Below are 14,373 nucleotides of genomic sequence, written 5' to 3'. Positions count from 1 at the left end.
GTAGACCCCCTTCTTGTGATGTGAAGGTGTGGAGTCAGTGCCTACGTGTAATTCCTTACACCACTCCTCTGGCTGACTTGGTGAGCTGTCACTGAATGGGTGGGCTGAAGCAATGGTGGATGCTGCTGTTTGGATAGCATGTGTATCTACTGAGAACAGCTTATCAATGGTGGCAAATCGGAGCAGCTTAATCTTTTGCTCTCCGCAGTTCAACACTCTCATGGGCACTCTTCCCTTCCATATTAATGAATAAAACTATGATGTAAATAGCATATAGATACCCCACAAATGCAGATAAAAGTAGGTTATGGGAAAAGGGGGAAGAGAGAAACAGGAAAATAGTGGAATAAAGTATAACTTCCAGGTGGGAGAGGAAATGGCAGCACAGCCAGTGGAGGTGAAGCAAGGGGAGCCTGCAACTAAAGAGTTGAGAGCGTTATCACATGGTGACTGAGCCTGATTGTAACGGGAGCATAGAGGTGCCGATCCTGTCTTACCTGCGTTGGTGTAGAAGTGGGTGTCCTGTGGTGGAGTCAGCTATGTGCAGTGGTGGCCGTGGGTTCTTTTATGTGCGACCGTAGTAATAGCTGTGCCCACTTCCTGTATGGGAATGGAATGCAGTGAGGCTAATGGAACGCACGCCTGCGCATTTGTGTTTAACGTCGCGCATGTGCAGAACGGAGAAAAGGCTGCGCTCACTTCCTAATGAAAGGGAGTGAGACGCAGCTGGGAAGGGAAGGGAAAAGATTAGGGTTTGGGGATGATGAAAGGGCTTTCTACGGGCAAGGATGGCAAAGGGTGGCAGTGACGGAAAGTCAGGCAGATGGTCCTGTCCTGTCCTGTCCGTCCGTCTTTTTGTATCATGAATTGGAAAGACTGCAAGGGGGAGGGGAGGTGCTTGTGCCCAAAAGGAGGAGTTATTCAGATTCATTGCAGTGGGCGGCGGCTGCAAAAAGTACCATTCTCCTTGTTTTTGCTCTGCAAAACAGCCTTTTCAAGGGTTTGGCTTGGGTGACAAAATGTCTTCTGTAGGCGTGGGTTTGTCTCCCTCTCCCTAAGATGTGTCCGGTATAGGCCAGGGTGCCACTCAAGGCCGTAACCAATTCGGGTTATAGCTTCTCGGCCTTTTGGCTAAGATCAAGTGTAGTTTCGGAGGACGCTACCTTGGTCGGTACTGGAAGGTGCCTGGGATTGCACGTCTGCCGGCCTTGAGGGAGTGTGTGCGCCTTCTGGTGACACATAGCCCTCTTGTGCCTGGACGGTTCCCAGGCAACGGGAGGCGATCACCTTTGTTATTTTGAAGTCCTACTGATAAACAGAAAAAAAAAAAATTAAATCTGTTCTTATCAGTTTAATATCTGATACGTCCCCTCTCTAGGGACCATATATTAAATGGATTTTTAGAACAAGGAGATGGAAAAAATCTTGCTCTGTCCACTCCACGCATTGACCTGGTATTGCAGTACCTCCAGGACCGGTGCACCCCTTCTTAACCGAGTTTCCAAAAGCAGAACTCAATTCACCTGATTCAAATGAGCCTCATTAGTGAATTGAAAGAAAGCAAAAACTTTATATGCACCTCAATTTGGCCAATTCACTTTTCACACTTTCACCCTTTTTTTTTATCTTTCACACCTTTTACTTGCTTTATTGATGCAAAAGCTGTGCCAAATAGCAAACTCATCTCCACTCAACTTGACCAACTCTGCTATGTCCCGTGCAGTATCTTATTCTCAGTCTTATCTAGATCATTTGCAATTGAATAGAATAGATCCCTTTTGGACACATTGGATTCAGCTGCTGCAGTGACTGCAGGTGTTAGAAGATGCAGACTTGGCATCAGGTGCTGTCTATCAGATTCCACTCCAATTAAAGCTTCCATTGTTTTTCGGTGTTTTCTTTGAGCAATGATGATGTCTTTAGTGATCTGTTGGCTCCCTCTCCTGGAGGAAGAGTTTGCTTGCTCTTGGACTTTCAAAAAGAGAGGTCATGATAGACATTTAGCTTCTGAGCCCAATTGGGGACAGTCATGGGTGATGAATGTTTTGCAACCTGCTGCGAAGCCTGATACCGCAATATAAGGAACGTCAAATACTAAGAATGGGCGGCCTATGAAAGAATTAGTACTTTCATTAAGCATACTTAAACGGCTAATTGGGAATAGACAAACTGTAAAAAGCCCTCTGAGAAAGCCCCTCTCTATCCTTTGTCAGTAAGCTTTTCTGTAGTCTGCCTGTTGATGTATTTTCCGTTTGAACAGTGCACAACATGAAGTGACGGAACACTGGCTTGTCACAATGTCCCCCGCTGACATCACAATAGCGCTGCTGCCTAGAAAGCCAGCTGCGCAGCAGAAGTTGCTCTTTGGGTGGGATGGTGGGCTAATGTATCTATTCCTGCTTGGTGAGAGTTTGACATGATCTAGAGCAACGAGTTCCAGCGGCTAGCGGTTGATTATTGGCTGTAATGGGGCTTTCTGGCTGGTGCTAGCCTTTCTTCTTAGCACACAGGAACCACAATCCCTACACCATGCTTCGATGGATTCTCTCATCCCAGCCCAGTAAAACTACATATTTCACACAGTTATAGGCAGCCCATGGGCATTCACCTGGATTAAAACCCATAACAGCTCATAGACCAAACAATCAATCTACCACTGGACCAAAGACAGGAAGCTAAATCCACTGCCTGCGGTAACTAACTTAATCCTATAGGCTACTCACACAACAAACCCAAGAGAAAGGAAAAAAACATGGCTTCGATTATCCATCCAATGAAAACGCATAACCATTGTGAGCCATTGGACAATGCAATTGCACACATGGTGACATGGTGCACGGCCCAATGAATCAAGTCTGTACTTCATATTCACGGTTTAAGCCCTTGGGTTTTAATGTGTCCAGAGTACATATCCAGAAAGATTCCCTTTTTTTGTGCTAAGCACAAGTCAACAATACATTGTAAGCAGATTCTATTACCAGTCCCACACCATTTTGTGACGCATAATCACACAGTGGCCCAATTAAGATTCCAAGTCATCGAACATGTCCCAGCCATACGCAGAGGAGGCAATAGAATTAGGAAGCTCAAAGAAAGGGAATCTTTCTGGATATATACTCTGGGCACGTTGGAACCCAAGGGCTTAAACCATGAATATGAAGAACCGACTTGATTCATTGGGCCGTGCACATTTTTTCTAACGCCCGGTTCTTTTTCGTGTTCACACTATATATGGTTCCACTATGTATGGAGTTCCATTCTTCCTTGTTTTTTATTTGTCATGTTTGTCATGTCTGATCAACTGGTTACATTATGTCTGATTACCTTGTCTAACAGTTTTTTCTCCCCTTTCTTTACCTTCCATGTTCCCATAGTCACGTGAAATATCCCTGTTGCACTTGATTACGGCTCACTATTCACTATAGGATGTCTTATATCTAACATCACACTCTCACCCATCAGCACTCTATAGGTTTGTATAAGGTATGCGCTTACACATCCGGTCCTCCATAGGTATTTCCACTTATGTAACACTATCCCTATGATCACTCATAACTCATACCCTTGTAGTCAATTACAGCCTCCTCTCTCCCCCCCTCCCCTTCTCCCTTTCCATCTATAATTTTGCCATATATACTAGCAAACACTCAGTGTACCTAGTGGCATCCTATTCGTGGCTATTGGACCTTGCTATAGTCCCACTAGTGCCAAGACATTTGCAGAGCGCATCTGCCTGCGTTGCACACTCCAACTAATTATAAGTAAGCCATTATACTAGCAAACACTCAGTGTACCTAGTGGCATCCTATACGTGGCTATTGGACCTTGCTATAGTCCCACTAGTGCCAAGACATTTGCAGAGCGCATCTGCCTGCGTTGCACACTCCAACTAATTATAAGTAAGCCATTATACTAGCAAACACTCAGTGTACCTAGTGGCATCCTATCTGTGGCTATTGGACTTTGCTATAGTCCCACTAGTGCCAAGACATTTGCAGAGCGCATCTGCCTGCGTTGCACACTCCAACTAATTATAAGTAAGCCATTATACTAGCAAACACTCAGTGTACCTAGTGGCATCCTATACGTGGCTATTGGACCTTGCTATAGTCCCACTAGTGCCAAGACATTTGCAGAGCGCATCTGCCTGCGTTGCACACTCCAACTAATTATAAGTAAGCCATTATACTAGCAAACACTCAGTGTACCTAGTGGCATCCTATACGTGGCTATTGGACCTTGCTATAGTCCCACTAGTGCCAAGACATTTGCAGAGCGCATCTGCCTGCGTTGCACACTCCAACTAATTATAAGTAAGCCATTATACTAGCAAAAACTCAGTGTACCTAGTGGCATCCTATCTGTGGCTATTGGACTTTGCTATAGTCCCACTAGTGCAAAGACATTTGCAGAGCATGTCTGCCTGCATTGCACACTCCAACTTTTTTAAACTAAGCAATTTTACTAGCAAACACTCAGTGTACCTAGTGGCATCCTATACGTGGCTATTGGACTTTGCTATAGTCCCACTAGTGCCAAGACATTTGCAGAGCGCATCTGCCTGCGTTGCACACTCCAACTAATTTTAACTTAGCCATTATACTAGCAAACACTCAGTGTACCTAGTGGCATCCTATACGTGGCTATTGGACTTTGCTATAGTCCCACTAGTGCCAAGACATTTGCAGAGCGCATCTGCCTGCGTTGCACACTCCAACTAATTATAAGTAAGCCATTATACTAGCAAACACTCAGTGTACCTAGTGGCATCCTATACGTGGCTATTGGACCTTGCTATAGTCCCACTAGTGCCAAGACATTTGCAGAGCGCATCTGCCTGCGTTGCACACTCCAACTAATTATAAGTAAGCCATTATACTAGCAAACACTCAGTGTACCTAGTGGCATCCTATACGTGGCTATTGGACTTTGCTATAGTCCCACTAGTGCCAAGACATTTGCAGAGCGCATCTGCCTGCGTTGCACACTCCAACTAATTATAAGTAAGCCATTATACTAGCAAACACTCAGTGTACCTAGTGGCATCCTATACGTGGCTATTGGACCTTGCTATAGTCCCACTAGTGCCAAGACATTTGCAGAGCGCATCTGCCTGCGTTGCACACTCCAACTAATTATAAGTAAGCCATTATACTAGCAAACACTCAGTGTACCTAGTGGCATCCTATCTGTGGCTATTGGACTTTGCTATAGTCCCACTAGTGCCAAGACATTTGCAGAGCGCATCTGCCTGCGTTGCACACTCCAACTAATTATAAATAAGCCATTATACTAGCAAACACTCAGTGTACCTAGTGGCATCCTATACGTGGCTATTGGACTTTGCTATAGTCCCACTAGTGCCAAGACATTTGCAGAGCGCATCTGCCTGCGTTGCACACTCCAACTAATTATAAGTAAGCCATTATACTAGCAAACACTCAGTGTACCTAGTGGCATCCTATACGTGGCTATTGGACTTTGCTATAGTCCCACTAGTGCCAAGACATTTGCAGAGCGCATCTGCCTGCGTTGCACACTCCAACTAATTTTAACTTAGCCATTATACTAGCAAACACTCAGTGTACCTAGTGGCATCCTATACGTGGCTATTGGACTTTGCTATAGTCCCACTAGTGCCAAGACATTTTCAGAGCGCATCTGCCTGCGTTGCACACTCCAACTAATTATAAATAAGCCATTATACTAGCAAACACTCAGTGTACCTAGTGGCATCCTATACGTGGCTATTGGACTTTGCTATAGTCCCACTAGTGCCAAGACATTTGCAGAGCGCATCTGCCTGCGTTGCACACTCCAACTAATTTTAACTTAGCCATTATACTAGCAAACACTCAGTGTACCTAGTGGCATCCTATACGTGGCTATTGGACTTTGCTATAGTCCCACTAGTGCCAAGACATTTGCAGAGCGCATCTGCCTGCGTTGCACACTCCAACTCATTATAACTAAGTTGCATTGTCAGGGATATTTATTCTTTATTATTCTGCTGTTAATAAAGCTAGACCACCACTGCAATCTTCACCACCTCTCAATTTTTACTACCACATTTTCAGTCCACAATCTTGTCGCAATCAACATGAGTGGCAAAATGACAGATGCTGGTGGAAAGGGGAAGAGGCGTGGTGGAAAAGGCAAAAAAGGTTTTGTCTGTGGGGAAAGTGGCAAAGCTCCATTATCATCTGCTGAAGATAGACCATCTACCAGAAAAAGTAAGATGTCTACTACTTACCGTGGACAATCCGATGTGCTCCCTTTTTTACGGACACGAACAACAGGAAGAAAGGTAGATGATGGGCAAAAAAGGAAAATGCTTGAATGGATCTCAAGTGGTCCAACAAGTGCCCTCTCAGCCACTTCAAGTACCGCATCCAAAAAACACCAGTCCTCTGAGTTGTCATCCCAATCACACTTGATTTCTCCCAGCTCTGAAGTCTCCATCAGCCCTGCACAGTATGGTGGAACTGAGATGGCTGAGTCTGCAGAGCTGTTCAGTCACACTATAGCCTGGGAATCAGAGGTCTGCTCCCAAGCTACAGTGAGTACAGAACAGGAAATGGTCTGCAGTGATGCCCAGAACCTTTGTGACTCTGATTCAGGCCGTGAGGACCAAGTTTCTGAGCATAATGTTGACCCTTTGTCACAAACTGTAACACCTGTGGTTATAGACAATGAGGAACATACTGATGAAGATGAGACGCAGATACCCGATTGGGATGACAACTTAAATATTCGGTCAGGGCAAGAAGAGGCTCGGTCTGAGGGGGAGGGGAGTGCAAACACAACAATTGATGATGAAGTTCTAGATTCCACCTACTGTCAACCCCCAGTCTGGCACTCGAGGAGGTCAACAGAGGCGGTGGAGGAGGATGCAACCGACGACGAAGTTACCTTGCGCCTTCCTGGACAGAGTCGGAGCACTGGTAGCACGTCTACAACTGCATCCTCAGCCACCACTCTGCCTATGAGCATTATTCGGGGTGGATCAACAGGTCGCATGGCCTCTAAGCCTTGCCTAGCCTGGTCCTTTTTTGACATAGAAAAAGATCGCCCAAATCATGTGATATGTAAAATTTGTCATGATTCTCTTAGTAGAGGTCAAAACCTCAGCAGTTTGACAACTTCTTCCATGAATCGTCACATGAATAAATATCATAGGTCCCGGTGGGAAGCTCACTGTGCTGCAATGCTGCAAGAGCGAACCATCCACCGCCCGCCCCTTCCAGTGCATCCGCGCGCTCTTCATCTTCTAGGACTGTGGGGACAGCTGTCACACCTGTTTTTCCACGCCAAACTTCCACCACTGTAACCGCAACAGGCAGTTTGCTTGTAAGGTCGTCAGTTGGTTTGGAAGGGGAAACAAGTGAGTGTGTACAGCTCTCTCAGACATCGATAGCACCAACGTTGGATGAAGGCAACATCATGTCTCCGCCTGCACTTTCCTCACAAACCTGCATTTTTCCAGGGACACCCTACTCAACACCGTCTACACACAGCAGCCAGATCTCTGTCCATCAGATGTGGTCAAATAAAAGGCCACTTCCTCCGACCCATGACAAAGCTAAGAGGTTGACTCTATCCCTCTGTAAGCTGTTGGCTACCGAAATGCTGCCTTTCCGCCTAGTGGACACACAGGATTTTAGAGACCTTATGTCTGTCGCTGTGCCCCAGTACCAGATGCCTAGTCGCCACTACTTCTCTAAGAAAGGTGTGCCCACGCTACACCAGCATGTCGCACACAACATCACCGCTTCCTTGAGAAACTCTGTGTGTGAACGGGTGCATTTCACCACCGATACTTGGACCAGTAAGCATGGACAGGGACGTTACATGTCGCTAACTGGGCACTGGGTAACTATGGTGATAGATGGTGAAGGGTCTGCTGCACAAGTCTTGCCGTCCCCACGACTTGTGTGTCAATCCTCTGTCTGTCCAAGTTCCGCCACAGCTTCTGCATCCTCCACCTCATCTGGGTCCTCCACCTCCGCCCCAAGCCTGCCTGGTCAGGCCACCAGCATTCTCACTGCGCAGAAGGAATCACGCACGCCTCATTACTATGCTGGCAGCAGAGCGCAACGGCATCAGGCGGTCTTTAGCTTGACATGTCTTGGGAATAAGAGTCACACAGCTGAGGAGTTGTGGTCAGCTCTGCGGTCCGAGTTTAATAAATGGTTGTCTCCACTCAACCTGCAGCCTGGTAAGGCCGTGTGCGACAATGCTGCAAACCTGGGTGCGGCACTTCGCCTGGGCATTGTGACACACGTACCTTGTATGGCTCACGTGTTGAACCTTGTCGTCCAGCAATTTTTAACACACTATCCCGGCCTAGATGGCCTTCTGAACAGGGCACGAAAACTGTCAGCTCACTTCCGCCGTTCAAGCGCCGCAGCAGAGCGACTTGCATCGCTCCAGAAGTCTTTCGGCCTGCCGGTTCATCGCCTGAAATGCGATGTGGCGACACGCTGGAATTCAACTCTCCACATGTTACAGCGACTGTGGCAGCACCGCAGAGCCCTGGTGCAATACGTCATGACGTATAGCCTGGGCCAACGAGATGCAGAGGTGGGGCAGATCACCCTGATGGAGTGGTCTCAGATCAAGGACCTATGCACCCTTCTGCACAGTTTCGACATGGCGACGAATATGTTTAGCTCTGACAATGCCATTATCAGCATGACGATTCCAGTCATTTACATGCTGGAGCACACGCTAAACACTATTCGGAGTCAGGGGGTGGGACAACATGAAGGGGAGGAACTACAGGAGGATTCATATGCGCAAGGGACAACAACATCACCAAGGTCCAGACGTTCATCATCACCAACGCAGCAGGCATGGGACCATGGGGAACAGGGATCGACAAGGGCGCATAGTAGCAGGCGAAATGTTGAGCAAGGTGCAGGAGAACATGAAGAAATGGAGGACGAACTGTCCATGGACATGGAAGACTCAGCGGATGAGGGAGACCTTGGTCAAATTTCAGTTGAAAGAGGTTGGGGGGAGATGTCAGAGGAAGAAAGAACGGGTAGCACCTCTATGCCACAAACACAGCGTGGACTTGGTCCGCATGGCTGCGCAAGACACATGAGTGCCTTTTTGTTGCACTACCTCCAACATGACAGTCGTATTGTCAAAATTAGAAGTGATGATGACTACTGGATTGCCACACTATTAGATCCCCGGTACAAGTCCAAATTTTGTGACATAATTCCAGCCATAGAAAGGGACGCACGTATGCAGGAGTATCAGCAGAAGCTGTTACTCGATCTTAGCTCGGCTTTTCCACCAAACAACCGTGCAGGTGCAGGGAGGGAATCTCCCAGTTGTAACTTGACAAACATGGGACGGTCTCGTCATCTTCAACAGTCTACCCGTACCAGTAGGACCGTATCTGGTGCCGGTAACAGCAATTTTATGGAATCTTTTCATAATTTTTTTAGACCCTCTTTTGCAAGGCCACCAGAGACAACAAGTCTGACACATACTCAACGGCTGGAGAGGATGATACAGGAGTATCTCCAAATGAACATCGATGCCATGACTGTGCAACTGGAGCCTTGCTCCTTTTGGGCTTCAAACCTAGAAAAATGGCCAGAGCTCTCCAGTTACGCCTTGGAGATTTTGTCGTGTCCAGCTGCCAGCGTAGTCTCTGAACGTGTATTCAGTGCTGCTGGGTGTGTGCTGACAGATAAGCGCACGCGTCTGTCCAGTGACAATGTGGACAGACTGACGTTCATCAAAATGAACAAGTCATGGATCCAGAAGGAATTTACTACCCCTGTGTCATCCTGGGGAGAGTAAATGCTTGTTGATTTGGAATGTGCTTGATGCAAATCAAAACATCCTGTTTGCAACTAGGGCCCAAGTGCTGCCACTGATGGGGTGGGTGTCTGTGTGGCCCAATTTTTGGAAAAAAGGGAGACTCCGCTTGGAGTAACCCTTGCTTGCTGTGTTTTTAAAAGAAGCCAAGATGAACAGAGCTGGGATCAGGAAAGACTTTGCTACCTACCCCGGTGTCATCCTGGGGACGGTTAAGAATAGCGTATTTTTGAATGTGCTTGATGCAAATGTAGCTGTGAAGTGTACAACTGGGGCACAACTGCTGCCACTGAAGGGGTGGGTGTGTGTGGGGCCCAATTTTTGGAAAAAAGGGAGACTCCGCTTGGAGTAACCCTTGCTTGCTGTGTTTTTAAAAGAAGCCAAGATGAACAGAGCTGGGATCAGGAAAGACTTTGCTACCTACCCCGGTGTCATCCTGGGGACGGTTAATTATGGCGTATTTTTGAATGTGCTTGATGCAAATCAAAACATCCTGTTTGCAACTAGGGCCCAAGTGCTGCCACTGATGGGGTGGGTGTCTGTGTGGCCCAATTTTTGGAAAAAAGGGAGACTCCGCTTGGAGTAACCCTTGCTCGCTGTGTTTTTAAAAGAAGCCAAGATGAACAGAGCTGGGATCAGGAAAGACTTTGCTACCTACCCCGGTGTCATCCTGGGGACGGTTAATTATGGCGTATTTTTGAATGTGCTTGATGCAAATCAAAACATCCTGTTTGCAACTAGGGCCCAAGTGCTGCCACTGATGGGGTGGGTGTCTGTGTGGCCCAATTTTTGGAAAAAAGGGAGACTCCGCTTGGAGTAACCCTTGCTTGCTGTGTTTTTAAAAGAAGCCAAGATGAACAGAGCTGGGATCAGGAAAGACTTTGCTACCTACCCCGGTGTCATCCTGGGGACGGTTAAGAATAGCGTATTTTTGAATGTGCTTGATGCAAATGTAGCTGTGAAGTTTACAACTGGGGCACAACTGCTGCCACTGAAGGGGTGGGTGTGTGTGGGGCCCAATTTTTGGAAAAAAGGGAGACTCCGCTTGGAGTAACCCTTGCTTGCTGTGTTTTTAAAAGAAGCCAAGATGAACAGAGCTGGGATCAGGAAAGACTTTGCTACCTACCCCGGTGTCATCCTGGGGACGGTTAATTATGGCGTATTTTTGAATGTGCTTGATGCAAATCAAAACATCCTGTTTGCAACTAGGGCCCAAGTGCTGCCACTGATGGGGTGGGTGTCTGTGTGGCCCAATTTTTGGAAAAAAGGGAGACTCCGCTTGGAGTAACCCTTGCTTGCTGTGTTTTTAAAAGAAGCCAAGATGAACAGAGCTGGGATCAGGAAAGACTTTGCTACCTACCCCGGTGTCATCCTGGGGACGGTTAATTATGGCGTATTTTTGAATGTGCTTGATGCAAATCAAAACATCCTGTTTTCAACTAGGGCCCAAGTGCTGCCACTGATGGGGTGGGTGTCTGTGTGGCCCAATTTTTGGAAAAAAGGGAGACTCCGCTTGGAGTAACCCTTGCTCGCTGTGTTTTTAAAAGAAGCCAAGATGAACAGAGCTGGGATCAGGAAAGACTTTGCTACCTACCCCGGTGTCATCCTGGGGACGGTTAATTATGGCGTATTTTTGAATGTGCTTGATGCAAATCAAAACATCCTGTTTGCAACTAGGGCCCAAGTGCTGCCACTGATGGGGTGGGTGTCTGTGTGGCCCAATTTTTGGAAAAAAGGGAGACTCCGCTTGGAGTAACCCTTGCTTGCTGTGTTTTTAAAAGAAGCCAAGATGAACAGAGCTGGGATCAGGAAAGACTTTGCTACCTACCCCGGTGTCATCCTGGGGACGGTTAAGAATAGCGTATTTTTGAATGTGCTTGATGCAAATGTAGCTGTGAAGTGTACAACTGGGGCACAACTGCTGCCACTGAAGGGGTGGGTGTGTGTGGGGCCCAATTTTTGGAAAAAAGGGAGACTCCGCTTGGAGTAACCCTTGCTTGCTGTGTTTTTAAAAGAAGCCAAGATGAACAGAGCTGGGATCAGGAAAGACTTTGCTACCTACCCCGGTGTCATCCTGGGGACGGTTAATTATGGCGTATTTTTGAATGTGCTTGATGCAAATCAAAACATCCTGTTTGCAACTAGGGCCCAAGTGCTGCCACTGATGGGGTGGGTGTCTGTGTGGCCCAATTTTTGGAAAAAAGGGAGACTCCGCTTGGAGTAACCCTTGCTTGCTGTGTTTTTAAAAGAAGCCAAGATGAACAGAGCTGGGATCAGGAAAGACTTTGCTACCTACCCCGGTGTCATCCTGGGGACGGTTAAGAATAGCGTATTTTTGAATGTGCTTGATGCAAATGTAGCTGTGAAGTGTACAACTGGGGCACAACTGCTGCCACTGAAGGGGTGGGTGTGTGTGGGGCCCAATTTTTGGAAAAAAGGGAGACTCCGCTTGGAGTAACCCTTGCTTGCTGTGTTTTTAAAAGAAGCCAAGATGAACAGAGCTGGGATCAGGAAAGACTTTGCTACCTACCCCGGTGTCATCCTGGGGACGGTTAATTATGGCGTATTTTTGAATGTGCTTGATGCAAATCAAAACATCCTGTTTGCAACTAGGGCCCAAGTGCTGCCACTGATGGGGTGGGTGTCTGTGTGGCCCAATTTTTGGAAAAAAGGGAGACTCCGCTTGGAGTAACCCTTGCTTGCTGTGTTTTTAAAAGAAGCCAAGATGAACAGAGCTGGGATCAGGAAAGACTTTGCTACCTACCCCGGTGTCATCCTGGGGACGGTTAATTATGGCGTATTTTTGAATGTGCTTGATGCAAATCAAAACATCCTGTTTGCAACTAGGGTCCAAGTGCTGCCACTGATGGGGTGGGTGTCTGTGTGGCCCAATTTTTGGAAAAAAGGGAGACTCCGCTTGGAGTAACCCTTGCTTGCTGTGTTTTTAAAAGAAGCCAAGATGAACAGAGCTGGGATCAGGAAAGACTTTGCTACCTACCCCGGTGTCATCCTGGGGACGGTTAATTATGGCGTATTTTTGAATTTGCTTGATGCAAATCAAAACATCCTGTTTGCAACTAGGGCCCAAGTGCTGCCACTGATGGGGTGGGTGTCTGTGTGGCCCAATTTTTGGAAAAAAGGGAGACTCCGCTTGGAGTAACCCTTGCTTGCTGTGTTTTTAAAAGAAGCCAAGATGAACAGAGCTGGGATCAGGAAAGACTTTGCTACCTACCCCGGTGTCATCCTGGGGACGGTTAATTATGGCGTATTTTTGAATGTGCTTGATGCAAATCAAAACATCCTGTTTGCAACTAGGGCCCAAGTGCTGCCACTGATGGGGTGGGTGTCTGTGTGGCCCAATTTTTGGAAAAAAGGGAGACTCCGCTTGGAGTAACCCTTGCTTGCTGTGTTTTTAAAAGAAGCCAAGATGAACAAGTCATGGGTCAGCAAAGACTTTATCTACCTACCCCGGTGTCATCCTGGGGACGGATAAGAATGGCGTATTTTTGAATGTGCTTGATGCAAATCAAAACATCCTGTTTGCAACTAGGGCCCAAGTCCTGCCACTGATGGGGTGGGTGTCTGTGTGGCCCAATTTTTGGAAAAAAGGGAGACTCCGCTTGGAGTAACCCTTGCTTGCTGTGTTTTTAAAAGAAGCCAAGATGAACAGAGCTGGGATCAGGAAAGACTTTGCTACCTACCCCGGTGTCATCCTGGGGACGGTTAATTATGGCGTATTTTTGAATTTGCTTGATGCAAATCAAAACATCCTGTTTGCAACTAGGGCCCAAGTGCTGCCACTGATGGGGTGGGTGTCTGTGTGGCCCAATTTTTGGAAAAAAGGGAGACTCCGCTTGGAGTAACCCTTGCTTGCTGTGTTTTTAAAAGAAGCCAAGATGAACAGAGCTGGGATCAGGAAAGACTTTGCTACCTACCCCGGTGTCATCCTGGGGACGGTTAAGAATAGCGTATTTTTGAATGTGCTTGATGCAAATGTAGCTGTGAAGTGTACAACTGGGGCACAACTGCTGCCACTGAAGGGGTGGGTGTGTGTGGGGCCCAATTTTTGGAAAAAAGGGAGACTCCGCTTGGAGTCACCTTGCGGTGTTTTACATGATTTTAGAATGGCGTGCCATGCCTATATCTGTGTGTCCTCCTCTTTTTCCTTGTCCAGCTGTTTTGTTTTCGCATGAGTATATGTCCTTGTCACTTTCCCATGTGTTTGTGTTGTGTTGTGAGTTGTTTGTCACCTTTTGGACACCTTTGAGGGTGTTTTCTAGGTGTTTTACTGTGTTTGTGATTGCCTGCCATTGTTTCCTATTGGCTCGAGTTCGGTTCGTCGAACGTTCGACGAGCCGAACTCGAACGGGAGCTCCGTTCGGCGAACCGACCTCGAGCCGAACCGGGACCGGTTCGCTCATCTCTACTCCTGGACATAGCATTCGAATTACCAGGTCCCTGAAGGCTGAAATGCGTAGTGGCCGGAAATCATGAACAATTACAATGGGCGTATGTGCTGTAGATCCTGCGTCA

At 47.2% G+C, this 14,373-nt stretch overlaps 1 pseudogene; it reads left to right on the top strand.

Annotated features, from left to right (window-relative positions):
- The first annotated feature begins 1,282 nt into the window (after positions 1-1,282).
- On the top strand, positions 1,283-1,488 carry LOC142288123 (U2 spliceosomal RNA; annotated as a pseudogene).
- Positions 1,489-14,373: the final 12,885 nt, after the last annotated feature.

This window comes from Anomaloglossus baeobatrachus, unplaced genomic scaffold (genome assembly GCF_048569485.1).
Source record: "Anomaloglossus baeobatrachus isolate aAnoBae1 unplaced genomic scaffold, aAnoBae1.hap1 Scaffold_78, whole genome shotgun sequence".
Lineage (NCBI taxonomy): Eukaryota > Metazoa > Chordata > Amphibia > Anura > Aromobatidae > Anomaloglossus > Anomaloglossus baeobatrachus.
The sequence above is the reverse complement of the archived record's forward strand: the minus strand, read 5'-3'. Positions and strand labels throughout refer to the sequence as shown.